The sequence below is a fragment of the Octopus sinensis genome, linkage group LG23 (assembly GCF_006345805.1).
Source record: "Octopus sinensis linkage group LG23, ASM634580v1, whole genome shotgun sequence".
Lineage (NCBI taxonomy): Eukaryota > Metazoa > Mollusca > Cephalopoda > Octopoda > Octopodidae > Octopus > Octopus sinensis.
The window spans coordinates 4,459,405-4,474,296 of record NC_043019.1 but is presented as its reverse complement, the minus strand read 5'-3'; the positions used below and the strand labels follow the sequence as shown (position 1 = coordinate 4,474,296).

Sequence of the window (14,892 nt, the reverse complement as noted above, 5' to 3'; positions counted from 1 at the left end):
GGCCTCTTTTTGCCGAACCGCTAAGTTACGGAGACGTAAACACAGCAGCATCGGTTGTCAAGCGATGTTGGTGGGGGGGACAAACACAGACACATAAACATATACACACACATACATACATACATACATACATACATATATCGAACTCCCTTGTTGATCAAGTGCCACGTATCAGAGGTGGATTCACATATTAGTGTAGCTCATTCAGCGGTGGTGCCCCAGCATGGCCACAGCCTTCGGGCTAAAACATTCTTAAGGATTTTAAGGATTTATACCAACTATTTAGCGGTTTGAGTTTAGCTGCTCTTTCTAGTGGGTCGAATGGCCTATCAAGGCCATTCTTTAATATTGTTGTATATATATATATATATATATAATTTTAATCCAAACGGGAAACAAAAAAACAACAACAATGGAACAATTACAGTATTATTATTAATAGGCGCTCAGGAAAAGGAAGCAGATATATATATATATATATATATATATATACAACAATATTAAGGAATGGCCTTGATAGGCCATTCGACCCACTAGAAAGAGCAGCTAAACTCAAACCGCTAAATAGTTGGAATTCAGAAACCAAAGGAAAATAAAAACATTTACCCTTATCATCTTTGGACTATGCATAGTTTCAACATACATATTTAATTTAATTAAATCGGTTTGCCAATATGTATGTCGAAACTATGCATAGTCCAAAGATGATAAGAGTAAATGTTTTTACTTTCCTTTGGTTTCTGAATTACAACTATTTAGCGGTTTGAGTTTAGCTGCTCTTTCTAGTGGGTCGAATGGCCTATCAAGGCCATTCCTTAATATTGTTGAATGTATATTATATAGTCTGTTGACTATTTTTTCTTTCTCACTTGACCGCTGGTGGTGAAAAATTTCTCTTGAATTTTTTGCTACCCTGATATTGATTAATATATATATATATATATATACATACAATGGGCTTCTTTCAGTTTCCGTCTACCAAATCTACTCACAAGGCATTGGTCGGCCCGAGGCTATAGTAGAAGACACTTGCCCAAGGTGCCACACAGTGGGACTGAACCCAGAACCATGTAGTCCGTAAGCAAGCTACTTACCACACAGCCACTTTTTCTGCAAAGCTCACCATTTTCATTGTGCATTGCTAATAAAGTGGACACGGAATTTGAGCATCTTGAGTCGCTCAATGTAATTAAAACTGTGCAGTATTCAGAATGGGCTGCGTCTATAGTTACCATTGTGAAGAATGATCAATCTATTCACTGATATGGAACTACAGCCTGGATGCTGGCCAAAAAACTGGTATCCAAGCTAGATGGGAATTACACTCGAATGTTGAGAGCAGTCTTAAACATGTCTTGGAGAATGCGTCTCACCAAAAAAAACAGCTGTATGGTAATCTCCTGTTTTTTCATACCATTATGAGGAAGAAAAGGAAGAGAAAGAAGAGGTAAAGGAAGAGGAAGAAAAGGAGGAAATAGAGAAAGAAAAGGAGGAAGAGGAACCGGAAGAGGGAAAAGGAGAGGAAGATGAAAAGGAAGTTGAGGAATAGGAAGAGGAGGGAGAGGAAGAAGAACAAAGGGAAAAGAAGAAGAGGAAGAGAAAGAAGAGGTAAAGGAAGAGGAAGAGGAAGGAAAGGAAGGGGAAGAAGAAGGGGAGAGGAGGAATAGGAAGAAAGGAAGGGGAAGCGGAAGGGAAAGGAGGAAGAAGGAAGAGGAGGAAGGGGAGAGAGGAGGAAGGGGAGAGGAGGAACAGGGAGGAAAGGAAGGGGAAGAGGAGGAAGGGGAGAGAAGGAATAGGAAGGAAAGGAAGGGGAAGAGGAATGAAGAGGAGGAAAAGGAAGGAAAGGAAGAGGAAGAGGAAGGAAAGGAAGGGGAAGCGGAAGGGAAAGGAGGAAGAAGGAAGAGGAGGAAGGGGAGAGGAGGAACAGGGAGGAAAGGAAGGGGTGAGAGGAGGAAGAGGAAGGAAAGGAAGGGGAAGAAGAAGGGGAGAGGAGGAATAGGAAGGAAAGGAAGGGGAAGAAGAGGAAGGGGAGAGAGGAGGAAGGGTGAGAGGAGGAATAGGAAGGAAAGGAAGGGGAAGAGGAGGAAAAGGAAAAGGAAATGGAAGGAGAGGAAGTGGATGGAGAGGAGGGAGAAGGAGACGAAGTGGAGGAAGAGGAAGATGGAAAAGAGAGAAAGGGGATGAGAAGGAAGAGGAGACAAGACTATATATAAAGACACTATATATATATTGGTAAAACGGTAAGATAACAAAAGAAAGAAAGAGACCTCAATATTATGTAAATAGAGGAAATTTATCTATAAAATAATATGTTACATTACTCGGTAGTCAAGATAAAACTCTGAGTTTCAGATGCCGAAGTGGAAATCCACGACACCATCTCTTCGGTTATCTGGGTATTTGAAACTGCTATGAAAAAATAGCCAGATAACCGAAGAGATGTCGTGGATTCCCACTTCGGCATCTGAAAGTCAGAGTTTTATCTTGACTATTGAGTAAATGTAACATATTATTGTATAGATAAATTTCCTCTATTTACATAATATTGAGGTCTCTTTCTTTCTTTTGTTATCTTACCGTTTTACCAATATATATATATATATATATATATATATATATAAAGAGAGACTATATATAAAGAGAGAATATATATCAAGTAAGAGGACAAGGAGCCAACCTAAAATTAGCTGAAGGTGTTTCTATTGGGTTTTTCCACCTCAAACGTGTCGGCCTAGATTAGCTTAAAGGCGGTGGGGTGTGTGGAGATAGCAAAATGAGTAACACGGGAAGAGACACCCCTCGTTGGCTATGGTGACATCAATAACACTTGGGTGGCACGAGACCATTTGTGACAGTTTGTAGGGTCAGAAATTTCTTACTAAAATTATGTCCAACTTGGTTTTCGGATCTGGTTTACACAAGATTCTTTATGTGAATCTGTGTTGAAGAAGCTTGCGTCCCAACCACATGGTTCCGGGTTCAGTCCCACTGCATGGCACCTTGGGCAAGTGTCTTCTACTATAGCCTTGGGCCAACCAAAGCCTTGAGTGGATTTGGTAGACGGAAACTGAAAGAAGCCCGTTGTATATATGTGTATATATATATATACGGAAGGTGACCTTCTGTCTGGCAGTCGCCATGATAGATCGTTAGCCACTACACACATTTTTTTCTCTCCTTGTTTTTTCTGTGTCCCTTTCTGTAGAAGAGCGTAGGCTTGAACGTAAAAGACTTTCTATTCCTGAGCATTATACTAATACATCTGTTTGATTTCTACACTACCTGTCTTCTCTTTTGTTGTTTTCCGTAAACTCTCCCTATACAGGACGCCATGATAGATCGTTAGCTCCTACATGCATTTTTTTCCCTCCTTGTTTCTCTCCTTGTATTTTTCTGTGTATCTTTCTGTCGAAGAGCGTAGGCTCGAAACGTAAAAGACTTTTTCTATTTCTATTCCTGAGCGCCATACTAATACATTTGTTTGTTTGTACTCCACCTGCCTTCGTCTTTTGATTATTTTCGTAAACCTTCCCGTTATATATATATTATATATTATATATATATATATAAAGAGAGACTATATATAAAGAGAGAATATATATCAAGTAAGAGGACAAGGAGCCAACCTAAAATTAGCTGAAGGTGTTTCTATTGGGTTTTTCCACCTCAAACGTGTCGGCCTAGATTAGCTTAAAGGCGGTGGGGTGTGTGGAGATAGCAAAATGAGTAACACGGGAAGAGACACCCCTCGTTGGCTATGGTGACATCAAAACACTTGGGTGGCACGAGACCATTTGTGACAGTTTGTAGGGTCAGAAATTTCTTACTAAAATTATGTCCAACTTGGTTTTCGGATCTGGTTTACACAAGATTCTTTTGTGAATCTGTGTTGAAGAAGCTTGCGTCCCAACCACATGGTTCCGGGTTCAGTCCCACTGCATGGCACCTTGGGCAAGTGTCTTCTACTATAGCCTTGGGCCAACCAAAGCCTTGAGTGGATTTGGTAGACGGAAACTGAAAGAAGCCCGTTGTATATATGTGTATATATATATATACGGAAGGTGACCCTTCTGTCTGGCAGTCGCCATGATAGATCGTTAGCCACTACACACATTTTTTTCTCTCCTTGTTTTTTCTGTGTCCCTTTCTGTAGAAGAGCGTAGGCTTGAAACGTAAAAGACTTTCTATTCCTGAGCATTATACTAATACATCTGTTTGATTTCTACACTACCTGTCTTCATCTTTTGTTGTTTTCCGTAAACTCTCCCTATACAGGACGCCATGATAGATCGTTAGCTCCTACATGCATTTTTTTCCCTCCTTGTTTCTCTCCTTGTATTTTTCTGTGTATCTTTCTGTCGAAGAGCGTAGGCTCGAAACGTAAAAGACTTTTTCTATTTCTATTCCTGAGCGCCATACTAATACATTTGTTTGTTTGTACTCCACCTGCCTTCGTCTTTTGATTATTTTCGTAAACCTTCCCGTTATATATATATATATATATATATATATAATATATATATATATAATAAATATTAGGGAATAAATCCAAATTTACAGGGAAAAAAATCAGATTTAGGATTAAATCCAATTTTATAGTAAAATATTATAAAATATTATTAGAGACAAAACCACTATTTTGCAAAACAAACAAGGAAAGACTTAATCAATACATAAAATTTTAATAATTTTAATAAATAGACTATTTATTAAAATTTTATGTATTGATTAAGTCTTTCCTTGTTTGTTTTGCAAAATAGTGGTTTTGTCTCTAATAATATTTTATATATATATATATATATGTATGTGTGTGTGTGTGTATGTGTGTCTGTGTTTGTCCTCCCCAACATCGCTTGACAACTGATGCTGGTGTGTTTACGTCCCCGGAACTTAGTGGTTCGGCAAAAGCAACCGATAGAATAAGTACTAGGCTCGATTTGCTTGACTAAAGGCAGTGCTCCAGCATGGCCCAAGTCAAATGACTGAAACAAATAAAAGAAAGAGAGAATATTGCCTTGGGCCAACAGAAGTCCAGTGAGTGGATTTGGTAGATGGAAACTGAAATAAGTCTGTCATATGTGTGTGCGCGCGTGTGTGTCCCCTCACATCACTGCTTGACAACCGGTGTTTGTGTATTTACGTCCCCATAACATAGCGGTTCAGTAAAAAGAGACCGATATAAGTACTAGGCTTTAAAGAATAAGTCCTGGGATTGATTTCTTCGACTAAAACCCTTCAAGGCAGTGCTGCAGCATGGCCGCATTGAAATGGCTGAAACAGGTAAAAGAATAAAAGAATAAAACAAAACTTGTATCCAGGGAGGGTCATTATGCCAATACTAATAATAACACACGCACTGGTCCAATTCCACTCCTTTATTATTAGTCAATTGGTTAAAAATCCAACTGACTAATCGATTGTTTTGTTGTTTTTTTTACCTTGGTTAGACAGTCAATGGTTTGTTTCATTTTTGTTCTCTCTCTTACTTTTTACTCTTTTACTTCTTTCAGTCATTTGACTGTGGCCATGCTGGAGCACCGCCTTTAGTCGAGCAAATCGACCCCTGGACTTATTCTTTGTAAGCCTAGTACTTATTCTATCGGTCTCTTTTGCCGAACAGCTAAGGTTACGGGGACATAAACACACCAGCATTGGTTGTCAAGCGATGTTAGGGGGACAAACACAGACACACAAACATATACACACACATACGTGGTCGATAAATAAAGCACCAGTTACGCACTGGGGTCGATGTAATCGACTTAATCCCTTTGTTTGTCCCCTCTATGTTTAGCCCCTTGTGGACAATAACGAAATATATATATATATATATATATAGTGGCTGTGTGGTAAGTAGCTTGCTAACAAACCACATGGTTCTGGGTTCAATGCCACTGCGTGGTATCTTGGGCAAGTGTCTTCTGCTATAGCTCCGGGCTGACCAATGCCTTGTGAGTGGATTTGGTAGACGGAAACTGAAAGAAGCCTGTCGTATATATGTATATATATATATGTATGTGTGTGTGTGTGTTTGTGTGTCTGTGTTTGTCCCCCTAGCATTGCTTGACAACCGATGCTGGTGTGTGTTTACGTCCCCGTCACTTAGCGGTTCGGCAAAAGATACCGATAGAATAAGTACTGGGCTTACAAAGAATAAATCCCGGGGTCGATTTGCTCGACTAAAGGTGGTGCTCCAGCATGGCCGCAGTCAAATGACTGAAACAAGTAAAAGAGTAAAAGAGTATATATATATATTTTTTTTTTTTCTAGCAAAAACTGTCCGACGAACGGCAATGTGAAACTCAGAGTAACAGGTTTTGTTGAATTTTCTGCTGCTTTAAATAAAGCATATTACTCTACCACTGGTATTTGAGTACTCTTTTTTCCACCTTGTTTCACATTTATGTGTTTACTCCGGTATATATATCTATATATATAGATAAATATACATATATACAACGGGCTTCTTTCAGTTTCTACCAGATCTACCAGGCTTTGGTTGGCTCGAGACTATAGTAGAAGACACTTGCCCAAGGTGCCACGCAGTGGGACTGAACCCGGAACCATGTGGTTTGTAAGCAAGCTACTTACCACACAGCCACTCCTACGCCAAAGCTATTTTTGCCAAAGCTCTTTCGTTGCTCCCTGGGGCTAAATAGCAGTAGCATTCATCCTAACCAGTACTGCCACGTTATGCTCTCTTTACTCTCTTTTACTCTTTTACTTGTTTCAGTCATTTGACTGCGGCCATGCTGGAGCACCACCTTTAATCGAGCAACTCGACCCCGGGACTTATTCTTTTGTAAGCCCAGTACTTATTCTATCGGTATCTTTTGCCGAACCGCTAAGTAGCGGGGACATAAACACACTAGCATCAGTTGTCAAGCAATGCTAGGAGTACAAACACAGACACACAAACACACACATATATATATATATATACATATATACGACAGGCTTCTTTCAGTTTCCGTCTACCAAATCCACTCACAAGGCTTTGGTCGGTTCGAGACTATAGTAGAAGACACTTGCCCAAGGTGCCACGCAGTGGGACTGAACCCGGAACCATGTGGTTGGTAAACAAGCTACTTACCACACAGCCACTCCGCGCCTATGCTGTCAAATAATCTTTACTCTTTCGTTGTTATTCACAACATTTTCAGTGACTTTTCCCTTAGTCCATAATGACTCTCCCTAGACACAATTTGTTCAATATTTTTTTTATTAATACAATTTCCTTTCACTGCCTCCCATAGATTTGCTCAAAATAACCTATAAATGATGTTTGTTAAATTATCATTATTTTTAATGAGTTTGACCCGATTTACGATGAGAAATACACACTTGACAAATCAAATGTTATTAACGATTTTTCAATGGGTCCATAAATTTATAGACGTAGAACAAAAGGGATTGTGACTGTTGTTCAAGAATACTAACAGCTTAAGCGAAGTGAAAGTACAAATTGCAGTCCTTTAATGTTTTTCGGTTTTTCAGAAAAATGTAAAAGAAAGGATAGGAATATTTTGGAAAAAATATGTATTTCGGAATCGTAATTTCTGTTGTGTGAAAGGAGGAGGAGGAGGAGGAAAAGACTGAGGAAGCAAAAGGGTGAGGGGGAGGAAGAAGAAAAGTGGGAGGAAGAAGAGGAAGAAGAATAGTGGGGAAGAAGAGGAGGAAGAAAATTTGGGAGAAAGAGGAAGAAAAGTGGGGAGAAAGAGGAGGAAGAAAAGTGGGGAAGAAGAGGAAGAAAAGTGGGGAGAAAGAGGAGGAAGAAAAGTGGGGAAGAAGAGGAAGAAAAGTGGGGAGGAAGAGGAGGAAGAATAGTGGGGAAGAAGAGGAAGAAAATTTGGGAGAAAGAGGAGGAAGGAAAGTGGGAGGAAGAAGAGGAAGAAAAGTGGGGAGGAAGAAGAGGAAGGAAAGTGGGGAGGAAGAAGAGGAAGGAAAGTGGGGAAGAAGAGGAAGAAGAAAAGTGGGGAGGAAGAGGAAAATTTGGGTGGAAGAGGAAGAGGAAAAGTGGGAAGGAAGAGGAAAATTTGGGTGGAAGAGGAAGAAGAAAAGTGGGGAGGAAGAGGAAAATTTAGGTGGAAGAGGAAGTGGAAATGGAAGAGTGAGAAGGGACAGAAAAAACAAAGAGAAGGAGGAAGGGGAAGAGAAGAAATAACAAGAAGAAAAGGATGAGGAAGGGGAGGGGGGGGGGAGGGAGGAAACGGAGGGGGAGGATGAGCAAGAGGAGGAAGAGGGAAAGAGGAGAGGGCAGAAGAAAAAGAAGAGGAGGAAGACGAGAAGAGGCAGAAAAGGGGGAGGAGAAGAAGAGGAAGGAAAGTGGGAGGAAGAAGAGGAAGGAAAGTGGGGAAGAAGAGGAAGAAGAAAAGTGGAGAGGAAGAGGAAAAGTGGGAAGGAAGAGGAAAATTTGGGTGGAAGAGGAAGAAGAAAAGTGGGGAGGAAGAGGAAAATTTAGGTGGAAGAGGAAGTGGAAATGGAAGAGTGAGAAGGGACAGAAAAAACAAAGAGAAGGAGGAAGGGGAAGAGAAGAAATAACAAGAAGAAGAAAAGGATGAGGAAGGGGGAGAGGGAGGAAACGGAGGGGGAGGATGAGCAAGAGGAGGAAGAGGGAAAGAGGAGAGGGCAGAAGAAAAAGAAGAGGAGGAAGACGAGAAGAGGCAGAAAAGGGGGAGGAGGAAGAAGAGGAAAGAGAAGAAAAGGGGAGATAAGAGGAAGAGGGGGGGAGGAAAAAGGAGAAAAGGAGAGGAAGAGGAGAAGGAAGAACAAGGGGAGGAAGAAGGGGACGGAAAAGAAGAGGAGGAAGATGCGGAAGTAGAAGTGGACGGGAGGGGCGTACAAACTAGTAGGGTAGTGGTTTAGCGGATGTGATAGGGAGTTCGGGCCTAATTAGGGTTCAGTCTTATTTTTTTTTTTACCTGACAGCAACACCTGACTTTTTAGGGCTCAGGTGAGCCGCTTCTCCCTCGGATAAACGTCGGTGCCATGCATTAGCGTAAGCTAGAGTGTGTGCTTCCCTGGGCGGCCCCTACCGTTTTCCGCCCCTGGACCCCCACGAGAAACACATATCGCCTACAGCAGACCCAAAAGTGCCACCCGGGGGCGAACCGCCCTTTCGTCACGCTAGTGGTGGCATGAAGGAAGGAGATTTGCACAGACCTGTACATTAATCAACCGGACGGTTAAAAGGGAAGTCGCTATTTCTGCTAGAAATACCTGTGAAATCTCCCAGGAGGTGCAAAAGTCAAAGCAGAACGAAGATTCGAACTGGAGCAGAATGTTAAGTATTTTATATACAATTCACTAAGGCGATCGGGCAATCTTTCGTCTCTAGTAGACCTTTCCGTCGATTTCCGTAAAAAAATTTTTTTTTACATATGGGCTTCCGGGAACTTTTGAAGTAATGAGAGCGAAAGAGACTAAGAGAAAGCGATTGTATGACGAGGGAAGTTCTTTTGAAGTTACCGTCCAGGGGAAGCATTGATGTACATGTGTGTGTGTGTGTTTGATGGGGTGTGGGAGACAGACAGTATGTTGTGTAAGTGAAGTGCTTCTGTTAGTGTGTGTGAAGAGACAGAGTAATGTGTGAAAGAAAGAGATAACTGAAATTTTTACTCGGTGTATGTGTATATGTATGTATATTACTTCAAAAGTTCCCGCAAGCCCATACGTAAAAAAAAAAAAAAATTTTTACGGAAATCGACGGAAAGGTCTACTAGAGACGAAAGATCGCCGGATATCGTGCATGAAATGGTGAATGAAAAATAATTTATAATCGAATAAAAAACTATAGGCTAATCGAATAAAAAAAAAACTATAGGCTAACGTCAACGAATTGCCTTTTGACTGAGGTTCAAATTTCACTCAGTAACCTACATTAGCCGGGCTTTGTTCAGAATGCAACTTGGAGAAAATTTCCAATGTTGTAATTCGGCCTCTCTCACACCTCTCTCTCTATCTTTCTTTCTTTCTTTCTTTCCACAACTTTCATATATATATTTACAACAGGGTCACATACTTTATTGGGTCACATATTTTATACACCACAACATCGGAGGCTCTATTGTTGTCGCTTTGACTTACAAGAAAGAGCAGACAAATTGCATATATTAGGCAATATAACTTTGTTTCCCCTAGCACGCCGGGCGAAATGCTTAGCAGTATTTCGTCTGCCGCTACGTTCTGAGTTCAATTTCGCCGAGGTCGACTTTGCCTGTCATCCTTTCGGGATAGATAAATTAAGTACCAGTTACGCACAGAGGTCGATGTAATCGACTTAATACCTATGTCTGTCCTTGTTTGTCCCCTCTATGTTTAGCCCCTTGTGGGTAGTAAAGAAATAGGTATTTTGTCAGCCTCTACGTTCTGAGTTCAAATTCCGCCGAGGTCGACTTTACCTTTTATCCTTTCGGGATAGATAAATTAAGTACCAGTTACGCACTGAGGTCAATGTAATCGACTTAATCAGTTTGTCTGTCCTTGTCTGTCCTCTCTGTGTTTAGCCCTTTGTGGGTAGTAAAGAAATAAGGTATTTCATCTGCCACTATGTTCTGAGTTCAAATTCCACCGAGGTCACCTTTGCCTTTCATCCTTTCGGGGTCGATAAATTAAGTACCAGTTACGCACTGGGGTCGATGTAATCGACTTAATACCTATGTCTGTCCTTGTTTGTCCCCTCTATGTTTAGCCCCTTGTGGGTAGTAAAGAAATAGGTATTTCGTCTGCCTCTATGTTCTGAGTTCAAATTCCGCTGAGGTCGACTTTACCTTTTATCCTTTCGGGGTCGATAAATTAAGTACCAGTTACGCACTGGGGTCGATGTAATCGACTTAATACCTATGTCTATCCTTGTTTGTCTCCTCTATGTTATAGCCCCTTGTGGGTAGTAAAGAAATAGGTATTTCGTCTGCCGCTACGTTCTGAGTTCAAATTCTGCCGAGGTCGACTTTACCTTTCATCCTTTCGGGGTCGATAAATTAAGTACAAGTTGCGTATTGGGGTCGATCTAATCGACTGACTCCCCTCCCTCAAAACTTTAGGGCCTTGTGTCTAGAGTAGAAAATGATATAACTTTGTTTCTCCATAACTATTTAAAATACATATTTTGTACAATATTTTGCAGAAAGTCCTTTATCGAGGGTTTAGAGTACAATTATGTTTTTAAAAATAATTTTAAAAAAGTATTGATGAGTTTCCGATCGTTCTACCAACGGTCAGCCAATCAATTTTCACAATTTAATTTCAATATTTTTACTTTCTCTTTATTTATTTATTTTGTTTTGTCGGGTTGTTGGGGCGATAATCAATTTTGAACCATCCTTACCTGACCCGTATCCTCAAAAACGTATCTCTACAAAATGTCATTCAAAAATATGTATTTATCAGGAAGTAAAAGAGGAAACGAAACCTGGTGGGAGGGTAAGCAATTTGTAGTTCCTATGCTTGTTACTCCTGGAATTTTGTAAAAGGCGAGATAGTCACGGCTAGAACGCCTTTGATGTTCTGGGGTTCAATAACAACAGCCCCGATACAGATATTTTATTTTATGGCCAAATGAAAGAAGGACTTCGACCCTGGCAGAATTTCCAACCCTATCCAACACCCAACTTAAATATTCCACTTCGTCTGTCATGCCTTCTCTCGTTTTATTCTAAATTAAAACTGACAAAAACAGCTTTTGTGGAAAGAAAGGGAGTTGGGGAGTTGGATGGGGGTCCTTTCGTTTTATTTATTTATTTATTAATTTTCATTCTTTTATTTATTGTTCCTGCTGTGAAGATTTAAAGAACACATTTAACAGTGTTAAGTGTTCGTCTAATGTGTCAGCTGAATCGAAATGCTACGTGTGTCTGTTTGTTGGGGGTGGAACAAACATTAATAATAAAGTTTGGGTGGTGACGGAGGCGTCGTCCTAATTACGTGATTATAGCTTGTACCTGTAATAACCTCATTCAGGGGTTCGGAGGGGGCAAAGAGAGCGGGGGTTTGAGATCGATTAAACGAAGAAACAGCGGGGGACGGACGGTTAAAAGGGAAGCCGCTATTTCTGCTAGAAATACCAGTCAAATCTCCCTAAAAAAGTACACCTTAAGTTCTTGGGAAAAGGACAGGTGTGAGGTGTTCAAATGCCTGTACTAAAGGAAAAGTTACGATCGGAATAAGTTTGATCGGGGGTGAAGTCTATGTTAAACGACATATTAAAGTTGTTTGGCTGGCCGTAGAGACAACAGAGAGGGGGGTGCAGATCGAACGGAAAGGTTAGCTTCACCGACAAACAGCGCGCGCATTCGAAGAACAATAAAAAATGTATGTACCATAAAAATGTATGAAGGAGTGGAGAAGGTAAAATTCGGGCTACATATGTCTATGTTTCCAAGCTAGCAGATCCTCAGATGTAATAATTATTCGACGAAGAATACTCAAAAAGCCGAAGACACCTTAATCATATGAAGGTTACATTATCGCTAAGGAATCTCAAGTTAACAGTGTATATACATATATATTACACATACTAATATATACATATATACACATATATATTATAGATGATAAAATATGCCTATATATATATATATATTCGTCTGCCGTTACGTTCTGAGTTCAAATTCCGCCGAGGTCGACTTTGCCTTTCATCCTTTCGGGGTCGATTAAATAAGTACCAGTTACGCACTGGGGTCGACATAATCGACTTAATCCGTTTGTCTGTCCTTGTTTGTCCCCTCTGTGTTTAGCCCTTGTGGGTAGTAAAGAAATATATATATATATATATATATATATATACATAAGAGTGTGTGTGTGTACACGAGCGTGGGTAACTATGTAACAAAATGGACCTACAGCAGAAATAATTGCTTACACCATATAGTTTACATTGGACTGGATTTTCTTTTTCTTATCTTTGTAGTCTTCTCACGGTGACCGAGTTCGCATTCTGTTCTTTCATACCCTGGTCTTAATTTTTTTTTTATTCGACGTCATACTTCCTTGAAGAGAACAATGATATCATTTGTCTGGATACGAAAACTCAGCACGAAGTTGTCAAGAACTTCACCCAAACACTCGAGTATATATATATATATATATGTGTGTGTGTGTGTGTGAACCATGTGAGGACAGAGAGGTTAACCATAGAACCCCCCGGATAGTAATCATTAATATACTTAATGATCGCCTCTAAATCACACGCAAACATATTTAAGGATGGAAGGTACGTATATTAAACTTGATGAACAGAAGCCGGGCCTTGACTGCAACGGAATTTTATCGAATCCGGAAGGACGGATGGCAAAAAAGAAATAGTTGAAGCAGATTTATTAAAATCTAAACAGCAACATGACCACTTGTTGATCGGATGTGGGATAAACATCAGTATATTTGAAATCGATTGTAGATTATTGATGCAGTGTGTGTGTGTGTGAGGATGTGTGTGTGAGGATGGGCCCGTGGAAGAAAACAAATTAAAGGTTTAGGAGAAAGCAATTATCCCAACAAAAGTTTAGATCATTTCAAAATGTCATATTACCGACGATATATCCTTTCGGGGTCGATAAATCAAGTACCAGTTACGCACTAGGGTCGATGTAATCGATTTAATACCTATGTCTGTCCTTGTTTGTCCCCTCTGTGTTTAGCCCCTTGTGGATAATAAAGAAAAAAATATATATATATATATTTATAAGTAGATAGAGAGATCTATCAGTAGACACACACATATAGTCTGCGGGTATATATGATTGTATAATTGTGTACATATGTGGATGTGTATATACAAATAGGTTGTATACAAATATATACTTGTGTGTGTGTGTGGGTGGGTGCGTGTTAAATTTTCCAACAACGACAAGATACTTCACACCACACAACTTAAGATGTGTGTAGGCTGAACAACAGAAAAAAGTTTTTGTAATAGTATATATAGATAGTCTCATTAAAAAATCATCTTACCTGTTAGTTAAAAACGTCCTCCCGTTTCGATGTTAAAGGGAATGCTTGCTTGTGTGTATATATATATATGTATGTATGTATATATATAAACATACAAGGCACACCGCGAGGTATTCACTGGAATTACCTCGGGTGGTTACTAACACAGTCCAACCGTCACTGTCAAAAACTGATCTGTGAATCAGTGAAAGAAAAAGAAAGGAGGGCGGTGACGACGAAGACTATAGTGGTGGTGGTGGTGGTGGTGGTGGTAATTGAGACAGCTTGATACTATCATGTGCTACATTGGTGTGTGCTTTAGCCAAAGGTGCATCTATATAATACACACACGCGTGTATATTTTATATAGGAGTATATATACGCATAGGTGTACATAGAAGTGTGTTGAATTGATACGTTCACTTTGGTCTCTATCTATCTCTCTCTCCTCTTCTCCCTCTCCCTCTCTCTGTATACTCACATACAAACAATATTTAATACAAATATACGCGTGTGTATGACTATGTGTAACATATATACACTCTGGGCAAATGCCGACGTTACGTGTTCAGGTGAGCACAGTAAAACTTCCTGCAATTAAGCATCCGGAGATCTAATTCTGACTGAGAACAGGTTTAATTAAGGCTTAATTGATTAAAAGGTGTATTCCCGAACGAAATAAAACGCATTTTGTTGGACTCAATGTTTTTTATAACATATGTGCGCGCGCACGCACACTTCCCCAACCCCCGCGATGTATATATATCTTTTACCTTTCATTATTTGATTCAGTCATAAGGCCGAGGCCATGCTGGGGCACCAGCTCGAAGCCTTTTAGCTGAATGAATCAGTCCCGAAACTTATTTTGTTGTCTTTTTCCTTTAAGCCGGGTACTTATTTTATCGGTTCCGTCGCCGAACCGCTAGATTACGGGTACGTAAACGCAAACCCCGATCGTCAGTCGGG

The 14,892-nt window shown here is 40.1% G+C and overlaps 1 protein-coding gene across 2 annotated transcripts in view; it reads right to left on the bottom strand.

Moving 5' to 3' along the window:
- The window catches only part of LOC115223463 (tyrosine-protein kinase SRK2), a 130,722-nt gene extending 116,427 nt beyond the window's left edge, over nt 1-14,295 (bottom strand). The window contains exon 1 of one of the 2 annotated variants that reach the window (XM_036512518.1): nt 13,948-14,295. The gene's annotated coding sequence lies outside the window, so the exon portion shown is untranslated. The remainder of the gene's footprint in view (nt 1-13,947) is intronic. The other variant, XM_029794051.2, reaches the window with a different exon arrangement.
- Nucleotides 14,296-14,892: the final 597 nt, after the last annotated feature.